This window comes from Rhyacophila brunnea, unplaced genomic scaffold, assembly GCF_057557595.1.
Source record: "Rhyacophila brunnea isolate RB1 unplaced genomic scaffold, BYU_Rbru_1.0 scaffold_4, whole genome shotgun sequence".
Classification (NCBI taxonomy): Eukaryota; Metazoa; Arthropoda; class Insecta; order Trichoptera; family Rhyacophilidae; genus Rhyacophila; species Rhyacophila brunnea.
This window is the reverse complement of record NW_028233068.1, coordinates 6,085,980-6,109,667: the sequence shown is the minus strand read 5'-3', so window position 1 is coordinate 6,109,667 and position 23,688 is coordinate 6,085,980. Positions and strand designations below refer to the sequence as shown.

The window sequence follows — 23,688 nt, the reverse complement described above, 5'->3', positions numbered from 1 at the left end:
TATAATAATTAATAAAAAATATATAGGTACATATACATATATTCTTTTTAAGACTACAACAGGCCTGGAGCCCCGATGACAGTAGTGTATTTAGTAATAGAAGTGAAACAATCACAAACATCTAGGCTTTGAGAAAATCACATACATAGATATATTGTGTCCTCACCGGGTATCGAACCCGGATCTCCCAGATGAAATGCCAGCGCTTTATGCACTGCATTACGAGAGCCGCCTATGGGAATTTAGCTAAAAGCCTATCATATAGAGCAGGGGTAGTCAACATGGCGCTACCGCCCACTAGTGGGCGTTCTAGCTTTCATTGTGGGCGGTAGGGGTTATAAAAACATATTCATTGTGTTTTCATAAAATTCCCCGTGGCAATTTAAATATCAGAAAATATACTATTTTTATTGCCCTCGCATAAGTTTAGTTCACATTACGTAAGTGAAACTAAATGGCGCTATAGTGCGACCGCAGACAAAAGAGCATCGTCCCAGAACAGCTCGCGCATCCCCCATTTATTGATACCTTGCCATACCTTTATAAATTTTATAAAGTAAAGTTAATTACCTACTCTATAAATCACCATTACTGTGGAACCGGTGGGCGGTAATTTTTTTACTACTAACAGAGATACAAAAGCGGGCGGTAGGTATAAAAAGGTTGACTACCCCTGATATAGAGTAACTTATATTCGAGACTCTCCTTCTCGGTTTGCGTGACAAACTTTCCAGTTAATTAACCACGTGACAGGGAGGATGAGAAATACCTCCGTCCAGATAAACGGACCGAATCAAAATTATTTACTGCGGGGTTTCCATTGATAAAATATGTGTAGGTGCCGAGTAGCTCGCTGAATACCGAGAGGGATGGAGCCGACCATGAACTTGTCATGAAGTCACAACAAAGAAAAAAAAGCGGTTTTCTGTGTGCGACCCAACGAAGTCAACATGCTCGACACCAATGCTTTAATCAATAATACATATAGAAAAATCTGTATAGGTACTTTAAGTACAGAGCATGTAGGTATCGGAGAATGGAATTTCGAAAAACGGCCGAATCGTCGCGAAATGTTTGCACAACTGTATTGTTTGTCGCTGGTTCCAACAAATGAGATAAAGCGATGCAAAATAAAGAAAGACGTATGAAAAAAATACGTAGGTACTAAGCAAACAGACTAGCAGTAGATAAGTACCTACATATTGGGTACGTAATTATTAATTACCGACACTAAACGTGTGATGTTTAGAGAAAGGGATTTCATTTTACAAGACGAGAGCCGAAGTCACGTTTTTTTGCTCACGTAAATATATTGTAGGTACCTACGAGAAACAAGTCAGTAACATTAACAAAATAATATTATATCACAAGATTGATGTATTTCTATGAATAATTATCAACTCGCGATATTGGGTCAGGCGCAAGAGCAGTGAGAGGGTGAGGAAGAACGCCCTCCAAATAGACAGAGCAAATCAAGAGGTTTCACCGCTGGGGTTGGAGCCAAGCCGTAGCCAAGACTATCCATCTAGATCACGATCTTCAGTTATTAGTTAGTGTGCCACAATACACAAGACAAGTTTAGTATCATAATTACTATAGGTACGCATAGAGTTGGGTTTCGGGAATTTCCCGACGGAATTTCTCGAGAAATTTTCGAGATTTTCGATCCCGAATCTCGAGAATTGAAATTTTTAACATTTCGGGAAATCGCGGATCTCGAGAATCTTTTCTCGGGATTCGGGATTTCTTTTTTTATCAAATATTCATTGAAACGATTTTTCTATATGAAAAAGTGGACAGAAAATACAAAACGTAACACAATTAAGTCAACGTCGACTCACGTTTTTTGAAATTCATGTAAATTGAACTAATGTTTTGAATTATTTTTGTCTTCTTACATAGGTAAATGAAGAAAAAAAAACATATTTTTTTGGAATTTGCCTGTTTTTACACTGATTTTTGGATTTTTTACAAGTTTTTTTTTTAAATTTCCCGATATCTCGAGAATTCTCGAGAACTCTTTTCTGGGAATCCCGAATCTCGAGATTGAGATTTTCTCGGGAAATACCCAACTCTAGGTACGAAATATAAAATAAAGTGCAATAGAAAAAAATACAATAAACAGAAAAATAATCCTCTGTATGCTGTGATTGGATTCCGTAGTGTTTATGGAAATATGTAGTCTTGCCGAAGAGACGAGAAAAAGTTAAATGTAAAATAGATGTGAGATAATAGAACTCAGTAGAAAAATAAAGTAGCTAAAGGAAGTATCTGCGTACTAGATTATGAATCACAGGAACTGTAGAACAATAATTATATGTGCAATGTGCATAATATGCAAATGGGAACAACCTAAACATTGACGCACTTCATCACAACACATTGTAACCACAGAGAGATATATAATTTCAATAATGTAGTAACAAGAAAAAAATATTTCGGAAAAATACCTGCGTCACTTTTCTTGATACATAATAGTAATATGTTCAAAATGAATAGCAGAAAACTGTCATTTTTTATATTATAGTGGTATCTCATATTGACAATATAACAAAATTGAGACATTGAAAACAAAGTGCGAGAAAAACTTAGTCCATTGTGCATCCAGATGATTTAACATCTTCTCACTGACAAGACGAGAGCTCCGACAAGGTACATTAAACAGATTTAAACTAAATTGGTTTTTCATACACAGTGATCGATTTGTCTTAGTATGTAATTAATTATGCTACATATTATTATGATTAAAACAGAAATAATGACCGGATCACGACAGAAATTACTAAGCAACAGGTGTCTGACAAACCAGAAGACAGGTGAAAAAGAGTAACGTTAAAGGCGAGAGGGAAACAAAGTGTAACAGCTGTTAAACAAAGGTTAGAAAGAGACGGCTATAAATGGGCCAAGAGAAAGACGTATGGTGGGGGTAAGTGATTCAGCGCCATTCCACGCAGAATCAGGGATTGCCAACATTTGACATTCATTTTATTGCAGGGAAGTAAACGAGAAAAAAAGTTTAGGTAAAAGAAAGTCTATCTCTGAATTTAGATTGAACATACTTATCGTTTTAAACATACATACGTGGCAATGTGGTTTATCGTTTTGGCGCCACTGCACCACAAATAACATCCCTTCGTATGCGTAAAACAATGTTAGGTATATCTACATAGTAGCAGGCGCGCACACAAGGAGAGGTCCTCGGGAACCAAGGGTCCCAGAGGAACGAAAAACATACGAAGTATTTAATATATCAAAAAAAAACATTATTTCTTTCTTTTCTTCGTCGGGACTTCACGGCCCGGCAAAGTATTATCTATCGATATATTTAATATATACTTATTAATGAAATATTTAATATATATTATAATCATATTATGACTAAATTATTTACTTCGTCATCTCGTTGACCCCACGGCACCGGTGTCCGGATGAATGACGATTATTAGTGGCGTAGGTACAGCACATGCACGGAATGCACACCAAAGCAGTCAACCTTGTTTGCTGGTAACATTATTAACATGAGCATGACTTTTAAATGCGCGGTGGATCATCCTCAGGTGAGAACCTCAGCGGGCACAGGTTTGCTGATAGGTGTGAACGACATTAGTAAGAAAAAAATACGGGTATTCCACTCTATTAGCTGTAATAGTAGTCTTGTAAATATGAAAACCGAACGCTGACACATGTTTATATAATATACCTAATCTAGAAATAAATATATAATAATATGTATTATTATACCAGCGTCATACTAGTCCAGATTTTCAATTACAACATACGTCATTGTGTTCTTAATCAAAAAACAAATTGTTCGTTTCAAAACACGCTATAGCTCCTTCAAACGGACAACATATTGTGAATAGTTGATATTAACGTTGGTTCTTCAACATCGGTTGAATGATGAAAAACTTTTTTTTGTGATCAATGGATAAACCGTTGTTTGACGATATTTTATGCGTGAGGAGAACGGAGCGCGGGGTGCGGAACGTAGGCGCTGCACCGCTCGCATAGGTGTTCTGGCTTGACGGTGTTGCACGTAGTTTGAACCGTACTAGGTGTAATAAAATTGTAATATTTTTTTGTACGTCCAAAATACTATAATTTTGAATATCAAAAAAAAATGTATTTTTAAGTTAAGATATAATTTCGGCATTAAAAACTATGCCAAAAGTACTAAAATTAGTGCAAATTACTATAATTTCGTAATAGATGACAATTTAGCGAGCCGCGAAAAAAAAGTTGCTCGAAAGGGGTACTTAAACTACCAATAATGTCACATATTTTATATAGAATTCCACCAAGAGACAATGGGCCTGAAAACACCGAAATAGCTATCGAGTAAAAAGCTCATTTGTAGAATAAAATAAAATTACTGTTTACAATTAAAAAATGGAATTCTATTAAATAAACGCTATCTCAATAATTGATATGGTTAGTAACTACACTCTGCAGACGATCTAAGACTAAGATAATAATTAATAAGCCAGTTAGTTTTCCCAAACTCCGGCACACGTACGCCAAAATTGAAAATTTTAAGGATACGGTTGAAATTTTTCGTAAATATAAAAATCAGTTCAGTAATATTTTCAACAAATCAACCGTAAGTATTAGGTATATTTATAGTTTATGTAGGCATTATAATTTTACTCGGAAGATATACTTTTTTAACTGACTGGTCAGAACATTAAAAAGAGTAAGTAATAATTATTATTATTCGACGTCGAATGTGGGGAACACAATGAAAAATATGTAGGCACCAGTATGATGTAATATTGGGAAGCACTGTAATAGACGATAAGAAGTCGGTATGTTAAGTTTGTTGCGGTAAAAGAAAATGGTAGGTACACTTATTTTTACAAGGTACCTAAACTTTAGCACAAGATATTATGATTTACAATGACAACATGTTCAACAATAAAAAAAACACTATTAAACATGAGCATAAAATAAAAAATATAATATCTCAGAACTAGAAAAATATGAATGTGCATGTTAATTACATTACGATGGTGATCATTGAAATAAAGTCGAAAATGAAATGGTCTTTTGCACCAGGTGTCTCCGTTATGTTACGGCCGATGCCCACGCGACTCCAACAGAGCATTCGGACCACATTAATTCATTTAAATTCACAGAAATACGTTTCCGAATTACAAATACGTAATGACGATTGACAGCAAAACGTTTTATTATAACCCACAAATATCTGTCGATTGAGAAAAGTGTTTAGATTACCCAACTATCAAACCCGAAGAAATCTTTAAAACTATCAACATTAACATCCGGTCATGAGAATTAATTTGTTTAGTTTAGGGCGTTTAGGCTGTTCTTGTTATGTTCTCAAACACAATTATACGACGCGTGACATTTAGTCAGCATGCATCTTGTCATTTATGACGTGGCAAGATTTTTTTGTTTGCTAAATCTAAATTAATCGCAGTTTCTCATCGTTATGTTCGACAATTATTCATTTACATGGTTTCTTTTTCGAGTGCAAGCATAAACGTTTTAGGCATGTACACGTATGAAAAAATTGACACAGAGTTTACATTTTGCTACCAAAAAGCTCGGCGGAGTCGAGTCTAAAGCGTCAATTACATTGAGCTTCTTTACGAGCTGTTTGTTGGCGAATTTATAATCTGCCTGTAAAGTCGCCCAGTGTAATCATCGAACAAGCTAACATGTTCGATGATTACACTGGGCGAGTTTACAGGCAGATTATAAATTCGCCAACAAACGGCTCGTAAAGAAGCTCAATGTAATTGAAGCTTAACTGAAAACAGCCTATTACATGATTATTGTTCTCTTATAAACTACTTCAGGTGATTTCATTCATTTATTTGTGAAATTGTTTTAATTCGAGTGAAAACTATTTCCTAAATTTTGCCATCATGAATTTTGACTAATGCATGTGCGAATAATTCTCACCCATTAAAAATGTCTCAGCTATCTAATTTATATGCGCTAAATGTAATGGTTTACGTATCTAGGAATAAAACACCTGTGATTATATAGTGTTTTTATTTCTTTGATATTTTTGAGAATGTTTTAAAAAAAATCTTCCGAACATTTGATAACTATACAAAAATTAGAAAATAATATTTAAATAATATATCTACCTTAATCTATAAAAATAATTACATTTTGTTTGAAACTTTATGAAGCGGGTTTCTTTCGCGAGGATAATATTTAGCACATCATGATTATAATGAGGTAATAAATAGGTAGGTGCATCTGGCATCAAAATTTCAGTGTTTTTACATTCGCATAATTATTATGTAAGTATTTTGTGTAGTAAATTTTTATCATTCGAAATACTACGGTAGGCATACAACAGTCCCACGCCGTGACACTTACAAAGTTTTCTACTCGAGACTACAAGCGTGGTTTCATGCGGAGGATTCACAGGTGTGCCGATAGGGGAACTGTACCGAATACTGGATACTTTTTGTTGAAAAATAATTAAAAATAGTAGCAGACATTATTAAGCATTGAATTTTTGCATACATGTTAGGAATTTAACCTATAATCACATGTTACATTAATCAAAGTGTTAATAAGAGGCTTAGAGTTATTATTATTTATTTAAGGCATTTATTTTGTAGAATAAAATTGTCAGAAAAAAATGTGTCCCAATATTGGATATCCAGTATTAGGGACATGTGTTCCCTAATACTGGATATCCAATATTAGGAAACAAGTTTTTCGCAAAAATAAGAAAACATGTTACTATATTTATTTATTTATTTATCGGAGAGAATGTTACGCATACACAATAATGAATAATATGTTGTCTTATAAGAATAATTTGGTGACAAAACAATGAAAATGCTTACTGGATCAGGCATATTTAACAAATGAAGTCAATCACAATCTACTCCAGCACATAACTCGAGAAACCATTTAAAACAAGCAATGCATCGTATCCATTTCTCTCTGTCAACGTCATTTGAGTACGAACTGTTACAAAAAATACGTCTTCATCATTAGTGTCTTCGTCGCCACTTTCGAGAAAAATCAGTTCTTCATCTTGACTTTCTGATGAGCTCGAGTCTGCACGTTTTCGTTTAGGTTTTTTTTAATAGTTTTCCCTTTTAGAGGCTTTCTTGTCTATCTTCACCGGAGCTTGTTTTTTTTGTTTGTATTTCAAGTTTGTATTCTTATGGTGAACCAGTGATCAAGGTTGATGGTCTCGGTCTGGATCTGCCTGCTGCAGTATGAGATTTGAGTTGAGGCACTGGACTGATATTTGCAGGGGTAATGAATGAAAGCCGAAAAAGGTCCTGATGGTAATAATTTAGGTGGTGCTACTGTTGCTCCTTCGATTTGTTTTTCTCCTAAGCCAACATCAATTGCATCGACCACATCAAGATTGCTCGTGCTCAAATTATATCGGTTTTGAAACTCTTGCACGGCGAAGTCAGAATCCCGAAATAAATATCGGTTCCACGTGCAAAGTCTCTAGCTCTGCGTTGAACGTTGGTTTATGTCCCAACTTTGGGTTTATCAATTGATTAACAGTAATTGTTTTCTTTTTAAGATATTTTTTTAATGTCGAGCGAGGTACAGCGAACATCTTCGATGCTTTTAGATTGCCCATTTACTTTTTTTTTATGGCATTATCATCGTTTTCCATTGCCTCAGCACTCCACTTTTTTCTTTGATTTGGAGACATGCTTAAACTGAAACAAACAACAACAAAAAAAATAAACTTTGTAGACCAAATTAATCCCCATAATGCTGTATCCCAATACTGGATATTCAATATTAGGACGCACCTAGTATCCAATATTGAGAACCAAGTACGCCTAAATGTAACTGTCATTGTTTTTTTTATGAATACGTTTCCATACTTATAACATACCCTAAATCCATGTAACATATGTATACTATAGCAACAAAATCATAATAGTACTAATTTAAGACCTTACCTGTGTCAAATCGTATCTAAAAGGCCACTATTTTAAAAACTCTGCTGACGACAAAAATCTGTAAATCACCTCGTGTCACCATTTCTCACAAATACTTCGATATATCTCAGCAAGTCGTGTTATTTACCAATTAGCAAACGTTATGTAAACTTTTCGCTTGATGAAACTGCTTACTTCTCCAGGAAGTCTGGTATCCAGTATTAGGAACGTATCCCATATTCGGTACAGTTCCCCTACTGAGTTTCATAATCACGGATATCTCCGTGCGCAAGGCTCCGTTTTGTTTCATTGAAACTCTTTATCCGTCATACCTGTAACGGATACGTGAATCTTCCGTGTGAAAAAGCTCAAAGCGGTAAATAAAGACGGTAAACGCGAACAATATCAGATATAGATCTGAGAACTCTTAATTCATTCAGATATAAAATAGATCACATAATCCATTGCATTGCATATTATACTATAAGGTAGAACTATTCATGCAGGCATACTAATTAGGTATAACGCTTTTATATCTGTATAACAAAAATAAGTTTAAAGATTGCTTTCCCTACGAAAAGCGTGTTAAGTCATTGTTTACGTTACGTTTACGTAATGTAAAAATAAGCTTCAATTACTTGGGTAATAGGTAATATGATATCAACATTCCGAAGGCCGTCTACCTTGAGAATGATGACTTTGATGAGGATGAGGTCAACAGGTCCTCGAAAGCATCTGTACAATCATCGATATGTACCTACATCGTCACATTAATTCGTTCATTACTGTTCTCGAGAGTTTTGTGGGGTATGACGGGAATGATTGCTCGAATGCATGCGATATGCAACATCGGTTAAATAAAAGTACACAAATTATTGTAAGGAAATTAAAGAATGCGACGTCGTGATAAGCCAGTTTGTTTTATTTAAGAGAAAAAAATCAATTTTGAATGAAGAAATTTATAACACTGTAATGTTGGTTTGAAACATAATATACGAAGACGATGGGGTAACGTATCAATTCACAAATAGATAAACGAATAGGAACAAATTCTTCAGCCGACACGACTAAAAATTAAATGCCGTATTACGAGTATTTAGCTACAATACCAATAGTGTAGTAATTAGTTCCGTTTACCAAATACATAATGTTATTATTATGTTGATAATGACTGACACGGACTGAAATTTTGGCACTCTATAATAAATTATATGACAACACATATAGGTACTGAAGTACAGAAATACAGAAGCAACTTTGCTAACGTAATAGAGGGTATAGTTTTTTTTTTACACCAAAGATAAATTTAATATATAAAAATACATATCTGGGAAAATCATAATATATTTATCATTATGTACCTGCCTACTAATTAATACTAAGTAATTTTAATAGAACAAAGAGCGCCAAAGAAACCCATAGTGCTATTTTCATAATTAATTAATAAAATTAAAATCGTGCAACTATTAGACTCATATTATTATTATTATGTCTAGATTAGAATTTAAAGACTAACTGGAAATTCTAAAGTCGTTATTAAATTTCTACTGGTTATTAAATACACAATTAGTTGTATTTTGAACCTCTTACAAGCAGTTATAAAACGTAGTATATTCACACATTCTGATTAGATTTAAATATTCAATTTGACGTCGGATGCGAACATTGAATCGGTATCCCAACAGCCAAATTATGCCAATATATGCGGTTATTAGTACAAATTGTTGAAATCTAGGTGTCATCAGTCTACAACAAAATATACTTACAGTTAATCCACATACGTAGGTATAGTACTTATGTATATTTTTACTCTGCTGTATAATTATGGCTTTATTTTGTGAAACCTATAAAATATGCCTACCGCTGAAATAAAAAAATGTTGGAAGAGCACGTCATATCACATATTGGTGGGATGAGTGTAGGTATAGCAAGTATGTATGTATAACAGGTCAACAGAGCATGACGACTGATGATAACCTTATGGAGGAACTCTAAAGATAAACCAATTTTCAAGTAAAAAGTCAACAAATTGTATACGCAATTCCATTAGTGTGATTATTTAAACAATAGGTACCTACATGATTAGTCAATGACAAGTAAATATTGTGACAGACCAGCAAATTAACACAATATTTACATTTAATCTTCCTTCGTGATAATATGACATGGTAGGCGATATATTGAAAACCATAATTATTACCTACGACGGACTTTGAATTTAAATTAATTATAATTGAAAACCAAACTACAGCTAGCACTTAAAAATACGAGACTGAGAATAGATTGAGAACAAGTCCCGTATGAGAATATTAAATTTATATAATATTTATGAATACTGTGATTTATCAAATTATTGAAATGGAGTGGTAGAAAATAAATATTCCCACTCAATTAATAATGTGCCACAAATCATGGAAACATTTAAAAAAAAAAAAAAAAACTATGCCAATACAATAATTCGGAAATCAACTGTTTGAATCGAGTATAATTCATATTGTAAATGGCAAACCGCTGAACATTTTATTAGGTAATGCAAATAAAAAGGTGACGGGCGCAATAAAAAATACTTTATCGACAGCCGAACCAAAAAAGAAATTGTGCCAGGTGTGATAAAAATCAACAATACTCCGCTATCTACCATACAAAGGCAAGGTAAGATTGATAGCATTGACTAAGCATGCATTTATGTATTTAAATAAATTAATAATAAAATATATTTCATAGTTAACGATCGACAGATAAGATTAATAATTAATCCAGAGAGCAGAATCCACATACATCGATACTCGCAGTACCTACTGACTAATCATCTCTCACATTGAAAGATGCCACCCGATGGATGGTTACAATGGAAAGACGTGGGGGATGTTGCACTGGACCGAGCAAATTGCGAGAGCTTATTCTTTCCTAATTTGGTTAACTAAAATGGATTCGGTCTGCTACGAACTAATGGTTAATAAAATTACATATTATAGCTTTCAAGACAGTATCGTTTAAAGCAGCGGTTTCCAACCTGGGAGGCGCGCCTCCCAGGGGAGGCGCGATCTATTGCCAGGGGAGGCGCCAAAATTTTTGAATAAATTATTTTTTATACCATAATATCTACAAATAAATAAAAGTTCATATCTTAACGTAACAGTGAAAATTCAGTGCATGAATGTTTATTTAAATATATAATACATATATTTAAATCCTATTAAAAAAATATTTGGAGCGGAGAAATTTAGAAATGGCGCTTTTGCAAACGCTCTGTTTCGGTAATGCACAAAACGACCGCTGGTTGCATGAAAACAATAACCTCAAATTTAAATGTCACTCGTAGCTAAAGTGTCAACTGAAGCGTGTAGGCAGGGTGTGATATTTTTTTTTTAAACTGTTTTTGACGTGATTTCTTTAATATAATATAACAATAATACATGTCTCCACTTTTAAATGATTTCTACGCCAGATATATTGAAGCAAACAAAAATCTTGGTTAGTTTGCTATTGCATTTTTCATATAATTTTATTAATAGTAAAAAAAGTCGCCTGCAGCGCTGCTTTGTTTCAGAGCTATTAAATATTTTTAATATATGGGTGAAAGATACTGGCCTGTGGGCCCTATTCACTATGTGGAGCTCTTGATAGAATTCATTAATTTTTGTCAATGAACGATGATGAATTTGGTTGACTTCTTTTAAAATTGATTGTGGTAATAAACAAGCTCATTCGTCGCATGAAAAAAAAATTAATTGAAAAATGAATTTGATATAAGTAAGTAGTAAAAACTTGTGTGTTAAAAAAGTGTCTGTATTATTTAATGAAATAAAGGGGGGGAGGCGCCAAGATTAGATTTTTTTTAAAGGGAGGCGTAGTAACATAAAGGTTGGAGACCACTGGTTTAAAGTATAAACTAATTTAGGGGAATCGTGGCATAATGGAACCCCCTACTAAATTTAAAAATAACACAAAATTACCAGACGAAAACTATTTTACCATTAAGTTGTACCTACATAGGTACTTCTTCACATTTCAAGAAAATGGTTGGACACACAGAACAGATAATAAATAGAATACCGATAGGCAATATTCAATAAGCCGCATATTGATGCAGGGTTTTGAATGTGTGTGTGTCCTACGAAAATGAAGCACGCATTATGCAAGTGCAATAGTGTGTGTAATACACCAACATTAAATGAGCGTAAATGTATAAACCGAGAGCAGTTTTCAGTATTCGACGTAAAACATATTCTTGACACGTGTGTAAGTTTAACCCGGGTTCTTCCTTACTCGAGTCGGTTACCTGCTATCGCCTTACCCGTTATGTATTTCCGTTCCCATTATATGTGAGTTCCCTGGTTGGACAACTTGGGTCTTCCTAGTTAAGTGGTTGTGTAGGTACTGACATTTCAATGTTGTTATTTCTTTTCGTATTGTTATAGTGCTAATACATATTTTGATAGATAACGCCTTAAATCAGCAATTACAGTAGCAATGAGAATTTTATTCGATGAATATTATGCCTGGTCCACACCGGCAACAAGTCGCGCGACAACTCGTTAAATTTTACGATAATTATCATAATTGCTTAAGAAATTTTACGATAATTATCATGCTTATCGTAAAATTTTACGAGTTGTCGCGCGACTTGTTTTCGGTGTGGACCCAGCATTATACTCGTATAATTTATAAAGTAAAGTGTGACAAATTCTTTGTTCTTTGGCTATCATAATGCCTGGTCCACACCGGCAACAAGTCGCGCGACAACTCGTTAAATTTTACGATAATTATCATAATTGCTTAAGAAATTTTACGATAATTATCATGCTTATCGTAAAATTTAACGAGTTGTCGCGCGACTTGTTTTCGGTGTGGACCCGGCATAATATTCATAATATAACAGAGGCATAATAATTTGGACATGTTATAGGAAGAATATTACATAATATTATTTATTTGATGCTATATAGGCCCATTTTTCATATACAGACTTTTTACAGATGTTAATTTTTGTAGGTACTTCTACTCATTAAAAACAGCATTCTTCGATTATAAATTGTTAATAGGGTGTCTAACATTCGAAGTTTATTGTTAAATGTTAAATATTGTTAAAAGTGTTCTCGTGTTCCCATACGATAGACAATTCATAAAAATGTATTCGAACTTATTAGTGAATATAATATTATATCATGTCGGCAGGCAGGCAAATATATATATATATATATATTTCAATACATTATAACGATTTGAAACGGAAGAATTGTTTGATAGGTTTGGCTGTAGGTACATATTATTATAATTTAAATAGTATGATGTAGGTATATCATCCATATTTCGCAATGGTATCAAATTAAGTAAAACTTTCTAAAAAATCTGCCAAGTAAACGCTATTTTAAACAATAAGGAAAACCAGGTTAACTAGTATTCCTATATTAATTAGGTAATAACGTGGTTTATAAACACATTCAATGGAACACGAAATTGTTTGATAATATCTTAATTAGGGATTCCAATCCCGGGATCCCGAATCCCGGGATCCCGGGATCCCGAGCTATTTTCGATTCCTATGAATCCCGGGATTGATAAACATAATCCCGGGATTTCGGGATTGATTTTTTTATCAATTTTTATGGAAAATAAAAGAAAAGCGAAAATAAAACAGAAAAAATACTTTTAATAAAAAATAACTACATTAGAAATAAACTGAGTTTGAATGAAGTTTGATTTATACCCATGTGTAGGTTACCGGTTCATTTTATTTTTTCACATGAATTATTAAAAATGAGAAAGATTGAAAAAAACAATACTTCGCACTTTTAACAAAGTAATTCTACCATGATATCATACGTTTTACGGTAGTTTCATATTTGGCTGACTAATTAGATTTATGATGTGGAAAGGCCATAAGTACGCCATGATTATTTGCTTTAATATTTTAAATCTCGCTAATCCATTCATTATGTCTTTACTATCAGAAACAGCAATCTCTTATTAAATTCACATTTTTATTTATATTACAATATTATTTACTCCATTAAACTTGTGTATTTCCAAGATTGAACGTATACAATATTAACAATAAATGTCTTAAATAGTATAAATTATACTAGATTTATTTTTGACCGATTTTATCAATGTTATTTGTAAATATAAAAATTTTATATCAACAACGGAAAAAAATACCAATCCCGGGACCAGTCCCGGGATCCCGGGATTATCAAATTGTAATCCCGAAATCCCGGGATCAGAATTTTGGCTCGGGATTGGATTCCCTAATCTTAATATATTATGTAAGTACTGATAAGTTTGAGAAAGGAGAATATTATTATAAAAGTCAGTCACTGGGAAAATAAATAATTAATACAGGTCCAGGATTTATTCAATTCCGAAATTAAAACCTTTTTCAATAAGTACTTAGCGATTCTATTGAGAGTCACAAGTACCTCTCGGATCCACCTACTTTGTGAACGTAAACGATTAGTTGATACATACCTATTCAGTTGTGAAATTTTCTTTGTTCGAGGTGGGACGGTAGTGAGATTTTGTGAGACTGTGTGTGTGTCATTAGGGAAATAAGAAAGTGCTGAAAAGACGTTTTATTCGATTTCAGTGTTAAAACGAAGAATTTATTGTGTCATTTTTGAATGAAAATAATAGGGAAATCATCGATACACCCGACGTTCGGAAAGGCGAAGACAATTAAACAATCTGTAAGACTAAAGGATACTATGTATTGCGTATCTTAATCTTACATTAAGGGTCCATTAGTAGCGCCTGGAATGGAAGAGTGAATGTTCGTCATAAAGCTGAAGAGCTAGGGAACGAAAAAACAGGAGCTAGGAGAGGCCTTCAATCAATAGTGGATAGACTTGACTGATGATTACGTATTATTACTAAACAAGGTTTATAATCGCCAAATAAGACTTACGTACAAAAGATTGTGAAAATATTATAAAAGGCTTTGATTAATGGAACTGGTGTTAATCACGTAGAATCAACCTTATTACTATGTTGAGAATCAAACTACCTACATATGAAGAAGTGGTATGAGAGAGGAGAGATGTTCGGATACCGATAGGGCAATGGACCGAAACAGCTTTGAATAAGATCAAGTTATGATCGCTAGATAAAATATTTTTTTCTTATCATCAAAGACATTATTTAATAATACACAAGTAGGTAAGTATATTAAACTTACATACTTGTATTATTTGTACAATTATGGATTACATGTGAACTTAAAAAAAAAAAAAAATGAGACCAAGTTTTATAATAATTACGTTATTTTTGAGTGGGCACATGTGCCATTATGATGGCACTCGCAGTCTTGCCATGGCTTGTAAAATGTAGGTAAAAAAATCTACCGATATTTAGGTGGCGAAATAAAATAATTACTTGCATGATTTTTTATCGAATGTAGATACTATTTGCATAGGAAAAAATTACACGCGGAACACCATTTTATTGAATTGATTGTGAAATGTTAATTTTCATATGTTTTTATGGGTATGAAAACAAATTTACTGAAATTTGTAAAAATCATCTGCCAACGCTGGACGGCTGGTAACTGCAATAACAAAAGAAAGTGCGGAAGTCATTGATCGTCTTCTTCGGCAACGTTTCACAATCTGCGGATACAATCGAATAACGAGCGGTTTTAACTGTTCACACGACGCCACTTACCTCGGCGAGCTGTCATTCAATCGTTTGATTTATTATATTAAGGGGGGTAGTCAGATTGACTGAAGAGTCCAGTGACTTTCATTAATCACTGTGATTCAGAAAAATAGAGACACGATTTTATTAGTGGAGGCCTGTTAAAATTTATCAATACTACGGCCAGAAGATAAAGAAGGCACACCAGTTGCGCAGAACTGGGTGTGGACTTCGAAGAAGAGGCCGTATTAGATATTAGACGCAATCGTAATGAAACATACCTATTATTTACGTAAACAAATAATTAGTGATTGAAAACTGACACATGATCGTGTCGTATTTTATCCATTTTAAAACGATAATATGAATCATCAACAAGTAGTACCTACCTAATGTAAACTAGACTTTTCAACCGATCGGGATACTTTATATTATATTGGTGAGGGGGATCGCCAACTCTTGTTTACAAACTTGTATTGTAGCAGAAGTGGTAAAAGATGAATATTTTTGGACCATTTCCGATCCTAATAACATCACGTGGGCCTCCGGAGTGGAGATTTGTATGTATTAACAAATTTTTGTTTTTACGTGAAATGGATGTTGGTCACTTGCTCAACCTGTTGGGTCCATACTCTGACTCAAACACAAATTGAAAACAATATTAGCCAGACCCAGGATTCGAACCTCTGACTCACGACATTATAAACGGAAGCGTAAGCCACTCGGCCATCGTGGGCACAGTGGGTAAAATATTTGTTTTAGGTCTTTCTCTCGTCTCGTTTTAGGGTTAAATGAAAAATTGTGTGGTCACCGCGGTTAGAATTCAAAAAAATCCTCACAGGATCGAGATCGGGGTGTTGTTTATAAAGTCTATTGACAAAATACGGCCACCTTTTAAAATTTACGTGATAATTGGCAGTAAAAATTTAAGTGTTTTTATGAAAACTATGGAGGTAGATATTAAATTCAAAATCTCGGGATTTGGATATAAATGTCAGCTCCGATTTTAGCAAGCTCTAAATGCACACTCAAAAATCCTTTATCTGGCATAAAACCCACTAACCAACTTAGCAACGATAGTTAAATAATTAATGTAGAATAATTTCTCTTTAAGAAACGTCATCACATGTAACCACTACATATGGGATTGGGAACGTAACGCAATAAATTAGTGATTAAAATAATAATACATAGTATTATTGTATTATTCCTGTATACACACATATTATGTATTGTGAATTTTTGTAATGTCGACATGCAGTTATGAATAGGGACTATACCAGCTTTCAATTTCACAATACAATGAAAAATAATATACTATTTATATCGGACAGTAGGTACTCTAAAATAATCGATATCCACAAATGAGAATTGAATAAAAATTGAAACAGTTAAATTGTCGATCGACTTACTCAATATTGAACATCAGATCTCTTCACTGTAGTTCATAATTACTTGTAATAATTTGTTTGATATATTTTGTATCAATGTCGGATGCAAACTTGTCACGTAGGGACGACTACAAATAATTTAATTATTAACGTGCCTTTTACACGAGGATCGACCAGTTGACGACTTTTAGCGATAATTTAGCTAATTAAAAATAATGAAAAAATATGTTTCTCAATATTTCCGTAACAAATTGCATTTTATTCCAATATGCCAATGTGCTAATCAGAAAACTTCTTAATACGATATTTTTATTTTTTTTTAAGAATTATTAATAACCATGTCCTTGCTTTTTCGTACAAGGTGGTTTGTTAGTAATTTTGAACAATCACAAACACCCAGGCTTTGAGAAAAACACATAAATTTTTATGTCGTGACCGGGAATCGAACCCAGAACTCTCGGGTGGAAGGCCAGCGCCTTACCCACTGCACCACGAGAGCCGCCTAGTACGATATTATGTTTCTTATCAAATAGATAGGTAAGTACACGTAGGTGATATTATGTTTCTTATCAAATAGATAGGTAAGTACACGTAGGTGATATTATGTTTCTTATCAAATAGATAGGTAAGTACACGTAGGTGATATTATGTTTCTTATCAAATAGATAGGTAAGTACACGTAGGTACTATTCCACCAAAAAAAACATGAACTATATAAATAGTAGTTATGTGTCGTAAGTAAAAAATGCCTTTGACAATAGGTAGGTACTTTATCTGACATTAGTAAAATGATTTGATAATAACGAATTCCAAAATACTGAATATATCGTTAAATACTATGATTTCAAGTTAGGGAATAATGTAAACATTAATGGTATTATCTACTAGTAAAAATTTATATTTTTCTGAATCAATTTAAGCCTAAGTAACTAGATAGACGCCATCATATCGTTAAATACTATGATTTCAAGTTAGGTAATAATGTAAACATTAATGGTATTATCTACTAGTAAAAATTTATATTTTTCTGAATCAATTTAAGCCTAAGTAACTAGATAGACGCCATCATCAAATACATACCATATTATGAATGCAGAGAATGCATGCATGTTCAAACTACGAATAAGTTTTACAATTAAAATTTCAAAAACGGAACAATCGCATACGCTTGTCCTTGGCGGGATTTTAGAGCGAAACATTAATAAGGCGGACCCTCCGATTGGCTTTCAAATCATATTGTATTATAATTTATTTTATAATTAGCAATCACACATCCTTCATCCGCCGTAATTAAAAACAGCCAAATAAAAATAATTCCGAGTGTACTCGCCCGAGCACGGCCGACACATGCAAATTATATTTATCAAATCAATAAATGGCTATTGCTTGACCCTGGCCAAGACGACTTGTCATGATGAAATAGACGTCACGTTCCGTATATTATTTATTGCTAAATAACACGACACAGCAATCAATGTATCTTATTTTACTGCAGCTTTCAGAAGCGATCGACTTGCCACGATTACTTCGTCCAAGCCATTCGAATTATTTAAATATATTTTAGATTGTGAAGTCGAACTAAGACACTCTGTAAGAGACACGGCGACATCCACCCCAAGTACCTATTAATAGTCACTTCCGTTCTGGAACGGGAGAATCGATGAAACATACTTTTTCTACCTGGTGATATTAGCTATTACACCAAAGCTTGGGCAGTCAACTGAAAAATACACAAAAAAAAGCTTAAAATAATACTCGGGTATACTCAAACTCACATAACAGATTGTCAACTTTGTATAAATATTACATAATTTTCTTTAGACGAGTACGCAATCACATCAATCTTTATTCAAGTTTAATTTATCTGACAAATGAAAAATAACTATCATGACGAAAAATTATAATTATTAGCAATCCAATCCAAGATGAAAACAATTCAATCACATGAGATGATTGGATATAGAGTACTTATAGTGCCGGGTTTAAGGACGTGTGGGCAGGCCCAAGGCACTGGGATTGATTTTGAGATCCGCACGATAAATAAAAACCATAAATAATTATAACTTAACTAACTATAATTTAACTTAACTAACGTTAAAGATATCAATTTTAAACTCTTTCCTAGAATCACATTATCTAACTAAAAATAATTATAATTGAAGATGTCAATCACAATCATAAACAAGTATTAGTGTTTTTTTTTTTTAAATTATTGTATCTAACTGCTTGTTTTGAGTGACTGATTAGAACTGTTTCGAGGCCGCATTTTAAATCTGCTGACGAATCGATTGTGTCATCCATCGAGTATTTATTAACTTATCTATCAATACGTTGAAGTAGATGTGTGTTATTATTATATATAATAATAATACGTACACCTAACACTTTTTGCACTTGCACACAAACAATGAATGACACTTGATTGTTGGATTTCCAAATTCACTTTGCACAATGTCGGCTCGAATAGAAACACACCTGAGAGAATATTGACAATAGAATTTTTTGCCAAAGTTACACCCGCGGGTTCAGCAGCCCGCTGCGAAAAACTCTACTATGGAGAAATCTGCCGACGTGACGTCAGGCGACCCATTGGCAGATGCGGGGAAAATTCTATCTATTGCACACTTCGCTGGACACCTCACGATTTACGGTGGAAACTCTTTGTCACTACAACCGGGGAATTATACCAAATTAAAAAGAATTAAAAAATGCTCCAGGAGTAGGTAACTACGATGGATTTCGATGACAAAACACATTAACCTCAAAAATAATTAGTTATTAAAGGATTGATAAAAAGTTCGTTGACCAAAGTTAAACGGCCTCAAGACTTTATTGATGCTGTCAGATAAAAAAACTATGACACTCGCGACGGTATTTTCTCAATAAAACACAATACAGCGAATTAAAAATATTGTATAAGTTTGAATTTGATTAAAAACATCCATCTGCCATTTCAAACACTCGATTTACAACGAACCTTGTATGTAAAATGAATAAATTTCAAATACAGAACAGTCGCGCGTTCTTTTGCCTTCGTGCATGACTAGCAATGAGCAAGCCAAAAATACACTTTTTATTTTAAATGCACATATTATTATTCACTAATATTTTGTTATCACGTCCCGTTTGGGATAAACTTCCTAATACGTAAGAGAAATAACGAATTTTTAAAAAAGGAACAGCAAATCGTCGTTCCCGCGCGCGCATTGAACGAATAGAACCGGGCACGCGCAACAGCGGCCGAAATGCACTGACACGGCAACGCGGGAGATTATTCAACAGACACGAGAGCGAGAGAGGTAGCGGAAAACCAGTTGTTCCCAAAGCTGCCAACTTTTTTTTTCGCCTGTTTAAGCACCCGTGACATTGGTTTACAACAATATAGTAGGTACTAATCCTAAAACGTAGTAGTTAGTTCTTGAATTAATAATTATACCTACTGTCGAAATGTCAAAATCACATATCAACATTTTGGCAGCAGGGGAACTGACTTTTACAGAGTTAGGAAAGCTCGTATTACATTATTTAAGCTCGTATATAAACATTATTATTTTTCTTCTTCATTTATTACAATGTTGAGTCCCAGCTTTCTATCAATCATTTGGGAATGGCTCTTCCATGCAACAGATTCGCGTGTGCATTCCATAGCTTTCTTCCACTTCTTCCTCGAGCGCAGATATCCCAAATTTCTCGGATCTGTTCACTTTCTATGTGTTCTATGAGAGTTTTTCATTTGGTCGTGTCGCTCGCTAGCCAGGATCCTATATTATGTAATTTTTAGTCATACGTTATAATATTATGTTATTTTTTTGTAAATTAGTGTTATTTTGTCGATTCTCACGTTTTTGTTTTCCCAAACAATAAAAAAATCCTCGTAAATTACCTTGCCCATAAACATTTTGTTCTGCTTATACAAATTTAATTCATTCGTGAGCAGATTAATGTTGATGTAACATGACCTCACCTAAGTTGCAATAATGATGCGGATTATCCTTGCCTGCGTGTGTACGGCATCGTTGTCCTGTTCTGCTAATATGTCCATACCATTTCGATTAAATAATGTCACATACCATACACGGTATTTTGTATGAGGTTGAAAATTAAATTCTACCTACGTTGCATCAAGGGTAGGTACATATTGAAAATCTGCATTCATGTACTTGACCTATTTTAACACGTCCACTTGAACTTAAACATTCATATATTTCCTATGCAAAGGTATATAAATATACTGTATACGTGTATAAGCTAGTCAGTCAGTGGTCACGGGCTTAAAATCTGAGGTCTGAAAGCTGAAAAGCAGATGATTCTCCAGATAGCAATAGAAAATATTGCATTAATGAGATATCAAAAGTAAATATATGATTTAATTTTCATCAATAATTAATATAGGTAAGAGAAAAACTTTTGTCACCGGATCACATTGCCAAGACACGTTTGAGATGAATAAAACTATCGGCGAGAGAACGAGATGGAAGTCATAATAAAAACGTAGAGGGGGGCTGATATACGTCACGCGCTGGCGGAGAGACGGGGGCGTGCGCCGTGACGTCGACATTAATTTATTACATTTTTTTTTATCAAATTAAAAAAGCTATACAAATTTTATTAAAGTGAGATACGTTGGCCGTTGGCAAATCTATTGAAAGAATGGTTATTTTACCACACTTCACTTATCGGAAAATATATATTACCCAATACATAAGCTGAGAATTTCTAAGTGGGTGGTTGTTCAAAAATATTTTTGAAACGGTGGGCAGCTTCATATACCTGCGACCCTTTATTAAGGGCGAGAACAAAATGGAAGGCGAAATAATACGTCGATGAATGCTTGATAACTATAAATTAAATACATTGAAAACAAAACAATACAATTATTGTTGCTTCAGTTTCTCGCAGAGTTTATGCATTCTAAAATCCTGAGATGCCATTTGATGAGATGACAATTGTGTATGTTCAGGAAACTTGGTTTATAACCCAAAACACATGCCCATGCAAGATAATATTATGTTCGGGGAATATATTTATTAAGATGCGATTTATTATAGTGTTGACGGCGACCCCAAGACACCGGGAGTGGAAAACTAGGTGGAAGCTGCCCAGGGGTCTTGGAGGCAGATTCTGGACGCTGCGGACAGTGGGTTATAGTGCCATAAGAATAATAAAGCCTAAGTGTTTATTATGTATGTCCGAAAATAATCATATGTTATGTACTGCTTCTAAGGCTAAACAAAGTAAATACTGACTTCAATATGTACATCATAATATTTTATAGCACACATTTGTCCGCATAAATGTTTTCAACATTCGCACACAGCACTTTTGTGAAAGTACTTGGTATACAATACCACATTTTATATCTCATTGAAATATAAATACACAATTATAAGTTTATAATCGGTTGACTTACAGGAATGGGGTAAAACGTCAAAATCGATTTAAGAATATTATAGTGGAACTTACATAATAATATATGACGTTCTTGTTAGACAGATACTTTCTTTCATGTAACAATAAAATGATGAGTTATCTACGCAACATATGTATTATGTTAAATATTTAAGCACATACTTTCAACACAAAATTTACTCCGCAGATGAGTCTATGATTCGCACACACAATAGAAGCATCAGAGTAAACGTTGCCGACAGGGAATCTTGAAGTCGCCCAACAAGGGCAACATTCTCCCTTCTATCGAATTGATGCCAAAAGAAAAAGAGTACATGGTAATACGAACAAGGCAATGGTACTTAGGTGCTAATGAGCACAATGAATAGTAAAATAATAGGAATTGACCACAGCTACGTCATGCGCCGTCCCATAACGAACGACACCGGCGTCGCTTAGAATAGTTTTTATTTTTCTATTATGGATAAGGTGTGGTTGTAAGAGTCTGGACTGGACCTAAGATTTTACCCCTGAAAAAACAATGTAACCACACATACTATAAAAACACAGTGACCGGTCGGAAAAGCGAAGTCGCTGTGGATTGCATTTTTGCGACAAAAACTGCTGTAGCGTGCAAGTTTTTTTTAATCCGTAGCATAGATAGAGCACTATATAAGTAGTATAAAAACGGGGCATTTGTGTAGGCCGCAAAAACTCGCAGAACCAAACAATGCCGAAGATTACAATGGAAAAGAAACAACGAGATTTGTCTCGTTGGTGATATTATTAGTTTTATGTATCTATGATACATAATCATTTTACTACGAAATTACTACTACCAATAGCATGCTACAAAAAATGCTTGAACGTTCGAAATGGATATTTTTACCTTATACGATTAATTTGACAAATATTTTAAAGAATACATCATAAACGAATGGTTGGTTATCATGGATAATAAATAATATCAATCATTTGAGGTTTAAAAAAGTGACGTTCCTAATGCCGGGTCCACACTGGCAACATGTCGCCGGCAACCTAGTTAAATTTTACGATAAGTCTGATAATTATCGTAAAATTTAAAGAGGTTGCCGGTGACATGTTGCCAGTGTGGACCCGGCATAAGACTAACAGAAACAATACATTAGCTTCATTCTCCAGCCTGCTTCAAAACGAGTGACCTGGTTATGGAAGCTGGATTAGAAATCAGGCACCGTTGACAGAATGTTTAGTAAAAACAAAAAATAAGAAAGAAATAAAACGAACTTAATCTATCAGAGAACGGTGCCGTATCAAATTAGTATTATTGCTCTGCAGCCAAATAAATAATGACTCAGTCGTTCATTGTCTTTTCGTAAGTACGA

General features: G+C 33.9%; 1 protein-coding gene across 10 annotated transcripts in view; it reads right to left on the bottom strand.

Annotated features, from left to right (window-relative positions):
* LOC147066754 (serine/threonine-protein kinase MARK2-like) overlaps positions 1 to 23,688 on the bottom strand; it is a 275,440-nt gene that overhangs the window by 62,059 nt on the left and 189,693 nt on the right. For 2 of the 10 annotated variants that reach the window (XM_085954151.1, XM_085954152.1), the window contains exon 1: positions 19,914 to 20,188. The exons of 5 other annotated variants lie outside the window; for them this stretch is intronic. The gene's annotated coding sequence lies outside the window, so the exon portion shown is untranslated. Of the gene's footprint in view, positions 1 to 2,450; positions 2,829 to 19,913; positions 20,189 to 23,688 lie in introns of those variants that run through there. 3 more of the 10 variants (XM_085954150.1, XM_085954153.1, XM_085954149.1) reach the window with 3 other exon arrangements.